This window comes from Perna viridis, chromosome 9 (genome assembly GCF_037379345.1).
Source record: "Perna viridis isolate PV_CMFRI_1.1 ecotype Kerala chromosome 9, ASM3737934v1, whole genome shotgun sequence".
Lineage (NCBI taxonomy): Eukaryota > Metazoa > Mollusca > Bivalvia > Mytilida > Mytilidae > Perna > Perna viridis.
In genome coordinates, this window is record NC_142453.1 from 36561576 (window position 1) to 36567645 (window position 6070).

The following is a 6070-nucleotide window of genomic DNA, read 5'->3' on the forward strand; positions in this document are numbered from 1 at the left end:
ACAATGCTGAATGAAAAGTCATTACATTTGCCGTAAAGTTTGGTCAATAGTTTTCCTTTACCATCGATCTCAAAGTGTAGGTAAAGATATGATGCAAACTTTACCATGTGTGCACTATCATTTATCTCAAATTTTTTGGGGTAGATGCGCTGTATAAAAACCCCGAAACTAGGATTGTTTTACGATAATACGCTATATAGCGAAAACTGAAATAAAAGGATCTAGTCAAACGATGTTCTTTCTTTCGGATAAGATCATCTAAAAGGAGCAAAATTTGTTCCCATTGGAATGCCGACCGTTTGTTGAAAAAAAATGCGTCCACCACACTGGACAAATATGTTGTCGATAAAAAAAATTCCAGCATTTTGATAACATTTTCTTCGTTATACATGTATTTGGACGATGATTTGGAAATATTTTTTATAAAGTATGAGGAATCTCTGTCAAGAACTATCTTTTGTATCTAGGTGTTCCATCTTTCTTGGAGAAAGAACGATGTATAATGTTTTTGAAGAAGGTCTTTCGAATTTTTCAGGAACCACATTGAATTATACCACTACGGGAGTAACAAGTGTCGTGGTAGGACTCGAGACTCTCTTTGACAGCTGTGAGTATAAAAGTTAAAACCGTGATCAAGTACGTTGGATATTCGATGTTCTATATTCGACATTCAAACTTTTCAATATCAAACTGAATATCAAACGGTAAAATTTTATCGTTTGATATTCGTTTGATATTCATTTCTGGCTACTTTTAAGAATGTAAAATCTAAATGAATATCAAAAGAATATCAAACGATTATCTTTTTCTGTTCGATATTCGTTTGATATTCGTTTCTGTTGAATATAAAATGGATTGAAATACCACAATGAATATCAAACAGGATTGTTTTGCTGTTCGATATTCGTGGACATTCGTTTCTGTGTTATTGAATATAGAATGGATTTGAATACCAAACTGAATATCAAATAGGAGTTTGGTCTATTCGATATTCTTGTGACATTAGTTTCCGGATAATATATTGAATACAGAATGGATTTGAACATCAAATTGAATATCAAACAGGAGTTTTTGCTGTTCGATATTCGTTTGACATTCGTTTCGGGATCAGATATTGAATATAAAATGGATTTGAATATCAAAATGAATATCAGACAGGATTTTATTGCTGTTTGATATTCGTTTGACATTCGTTTCCAGTTTATATATTGAATACAGATTGAAAAATAAATGATATCAATATATATATATCAATATTGTATGTCGCGACTTCAACCTTTTGCAGATTGGGTGTAGAAGTGTCCTCTAAATCATCGCTTCAATTCAAATATTTGATAGATTTTCTCTTTTTTTGCCTATTCGATGTTCGTTTGACATTCGTTTCCGGTTGATACATTGAATATAGAATGGAATTGAATATCAAACTGAATATCAAACAAGACTAAAGCTATTATGAGTTTTACATTGAAAACAAATTCAAAATGTTTTTTACCTTTATGTTGTCCACTGCTTATGAATGGTGTTTATTTGCTGTTATTATGACACTGTTTGTGCAAAAATCTCAAAAATGAGATAGTAATTAGCTCATTTGCCCAATTTTATCCTGATACCATAAGCAATTATGAGTTTTACATTGAAAATCCCATAGAAACCCATTTGTGGACTAAAATACAAAAACAAATGAGAAAAGAAATAAGTTGTTTTGCCACATTTCATGTTCATTCCATGAACTCTGAGAAATAAACTCCCAAAACATATAAAAATAGCATTTTTTTCAAAAAAGTGACCTCTCTTATTGATAGGCCTTTTTTGTAACTCAAATAAATGCTTCATCTGTGGAAAACATATTCAATTCTGAGTCTATGTGCAACGTTTTACAGAAATTTATTGAAAAATAAATGATTTATGTCAAATTTTATATCAATTTTGTATGTCGCGACTTAAACTTTTTGCAGATTGGGTGTAGAAGTGTCCTCTAAATCATCGCTTCAATTCAAATATTTGATAGATTTTCTCAATTTTTTTCTTTATCTCCATTGCAGTGCATGTTTCTGGTGTAAAAAAACACCAGCTAGTCAGGTTTCCATCTGATTTAACTCAGAAATATGTGTTTCAATACATGACACTGCAGTATTAGAACATGTTCACCTAGTGCAGGGGTACTTATATACAAACTCGTTTTTAGAAGTTAAAAAAGAATGAATCAAACCAAACTTACTTCCAAAGTGCTCTAGACACATTAAATGTACTTTAAAAATAACCAGAAGTAGTCTTTTAGAGTAAATTATCAGATGAGGTAATTAAATATAAAAATACCAGTTTTATATATTGTAAATTTCGATATGCTGTACACGTGTTTCAAGGAGTACCTCTCATCAGCAGCATTAAAATCAAATATGTAGGAAGATCATAATCAAAATATTAGTTGTATACAAGAAGTACTCAAAACAAAATCTATAGAAAGAGGAAGCCAAATCCACCACCGAGAGGTTCTACCATATACAATGCAAGGAATGAAGCCTCGGTGTTTTACGTATTTTTAAATTTGGAATGCTGTAAGATTTTATAAGTAGGGTAGATAAAATGTGATATTATTCGGGGTCAATCAAGCAGGCCTAGGGTTGTAAAACTGTGGGTTTGGTATGCCATTTACACTAATATTCACCCCATCAGCCATAAAATAGCGAAAAAATATTTTAAAATGCATGTGTTGATGCTTATGTGGTACATATGAACTCAACTGGATGTTTCTTTTTCATATCAGGTCAGGCTCTTTCTGCTTTGAGGCTCTTTTGTGTATGACTGGCTCTAAAATAACTGTTTTCATCAACTCTGTAGGGCTTTAAGTGGCACATTTATTAAAAATATATGTAAAAGAATGGGAAATCATTTTACCTTTACTCTGTCCACTGCATATGAATGGTGTTTATTTGCTGATATCATGACACTGTGTGTGTAAAAATCTCAACATGAGATAGTAATTAGCTCATTTGCCCAATTTTACCCTGATACCATAAGTAATTATGAGTCTTACATTGAAAATCCCATAGAAACCCATTTTTGGACTAAAATGCAAAAAATGAGAAAAGAAATAAACTCCCAAAACATATAAAAATAGCATGTTTTACAAAAAGATGACCTGTCTTATAAGTACAAGAACACAATTAATTTCGTAGTGCATTTCAAAAGACCAATTTTGACATATAAAAAAAATTCCACCTCTTCAAACTCAATAAAACTTCACCAATATGGAAACATGTATAAAAGCAGATTTCTATAAGAGTGCCAGAAAAATTCACCATCATTTTTTTTAATGTTTTAGCACTTATGGTTCGGAGACCCTTTAGACATAAAAAGTGACCACTGCCAAATGTCCTTAATTTTGACCCTCTTCCATAGGACCAAATCACAACTTGCACATAAAATTACAGAATGAAAAAAAAATATCCCTTGTAAATTTGATCCTTGTTCTACATTTCTGCAGCAAATACTAAGCAATAAAGTTTAGGACAGAAAAGAAAACAAATCAGGAAGAAACACACTAAAATAAAAGGAACTACATTCGTATACAACGAAAAGTCAAGGGGAATTAACTGTGATCTCGTACCATCAGATGGTGGATTTTCAAAATACTTTATTTCGCAGGAAGTTTTGGAACTAGAATGAATCGAAAAGGGTCTTATCATTTTTACCCTTTTTCCACCTACTCTGTGCGTGCTTTCATCCTGTGGTAGTGTCTAAGTGCCTGATATTTTATAAAACATAGTATTTGGCTGTTAGTTTAGGAAAGGCACACCTGATTTGTACTAAAACTCAGTAATATTTTTTTTCAGTATGTTACCATGGCTACGGGATTTTATAACAATAATCACTACATTACTTATAAATGACTCCACACACCAAGGATTTTAGAAAATATGCATTTTTTATGACAAAACACTAGAAATTTCTTTGCAGAATGCCTCTAAACAGCTTTATTTCAACAAAATGAGACCAAATTTCAGAAAAAAATGACCTAACTGTATTGTAGTACCTTATGGCAAGTTTTCAGGAACCCTACATCTGAAAAAAAAATAGGATTTTCACCATAGAAACCACAATTTCTTGTGTAGGTTAAGGTGTACTGAGTAAGAAAATGTAGTTTGTGTTAAGATATTTAATTGTTTAGTGTAAATAAATCCTTAGCAACCAAATGTTCTGAAGTTTCATTACTTCAAATGCGACGTCATAGAAGACATTCGTGTAATGTTCTTGTGATATGTGCTATTCTAACCACTTTTAACTAAAAATGTTACTTCTTTAGCTTATAATATGTAAAATGGATAACCGAACAAACTTTTACTGTGCAATTAAGTATTGCAATGCAGAAACGAAAGTCAAAACAAGCCTTTTAGTACCCAGTCTTAAGTTTTGGGAAAACTCTATGATTTTCTATACTTTCATCCTCATATGCTATATTTTGGGTATGAAAACCAATGATAAGATAAAAAAAACATCACATAAATACTATTTTAGTGCCCAGAGTGTGAATCTGTGTCTTAATGTGTTTTCTCATTTTTGCGATGTTTACAGCCGTTTTCATTATATATATATATCAAATAAGTCCTTGGCAACCAAGTTTTCTGAAGTTTCATCATTTCAAATGCTACATCATAGAAGATATTGTTGTAACGAATGTCCTGTTCCATATTCAGTTTAATATTCAAATCCGTTCTACATTCAATATATAACCCGGAAACGAATGTTAAACGAATATCGAACAGCAAAAAATCCTGTTTGATATTCATTTGGATATTCAAATCCATTCATTATTCAATATATAAACCGGAAACGAATGTAAAACGAATATCGAACAGAAGCAAACCCTGTTTAATATTCAGTTTTAAATTTCAAATCCGTTCAATATTCAATTTATAACCGAATATCGAACGGACCAAACTCTTGTTTGATATTCATTCTGATATTCAAATCTATTCTATATTCAATATATAACCCAGAAACGAATGTCAAACGAATATCGAACAGCAAAAAAATACTGTTTGATATTCATTTTAATATTCAAATCCATTCTATATTCAATATAAACCGAAAACGAATATCAAACGAATATCGAACAGAAAAAGACAATCGATATTCATTTAGAGTTTACATTCTTAAAAGTAGCCAGAAATGAATATCAATCGAAATATCAAACGGTAAAATTTTACCGTTTGACATTAAGTTTGATATTGAAAAGTTTGAATGTCGAATATCGAACATCGAATATCCAACGTACTTTATCGCGGTGAAGGTAAAAGATTTGAAAAGAGATTTGGTAGTTCATGTTGCAGATCCAGCTATGTAGTGTTGTTTGTATGGATTTTTGTGGAGTTTAGGAATCCAGTAGATAGACAATCACAATTATCGTCTTTGCTAGAAAGACCAAAGTAGGATTACTTGAAGGAACTCGCGTGAACCGATATAGGTAATCTAAACCCGTAAGAAGCATATTGTTCAGAAGGGGCCAATTTTAAAGAAAACAAAAGCGTTTGAATAGCAAGTACCTACCAACTATGTAAATATGAGGCACAAAAACAATATTGTTACGATGTTTTGAAACTGGAAGTGAGTTTTTGGTCCCTACCAATATTTTTTTTTTTGCATTGTTATGGTAAAAACTCAAATGACAATAAACGTTTTTGTTTACGAAAGTGGAATGGTTCAAATGCAGAAAATGTCTTTGAGTACAGCGAATATATTTATTCTCTGAGAGATAAGCCAAACAAACATCCGTGTTATTGAAAAAAGTGTAGTTCTATTTATGAAAACCTCTTCTGCTGGGATCACAGCACTGAAAACGTAATTGTAATGGTATCTGACAATAACACTAGCATTTTAAATGCATCCCTATTCAAACTTATAATTTTCTAGTTTTTGTTCTTGTTGTTTTTCTCTCTGTTTTTCGTTATTTCTTCTGCAGAGGAAATTTAAGTTTTGGTGGTATCATTGCAATCCATATATTAAAAACTCATTTAAGCTCCAAAAACCAATGCATTTGTACAATAAAATAGTAATATAAATACAATGAAAT

General features: G+C 31.3%; 1 long non-coding RNA gene across 1 annotated transcript in view; it reads left to right on the plus strand.

Annotated features, from left to right (window-relative positions):
- Nucleotides 1-6070, plus strand: part of LOC148608209 (uncharacterized) — a 30635-nt gene that overhangs the window by 12408 nt on the left and 12157 nt on the right. The window lies entirely within an intron of this gene.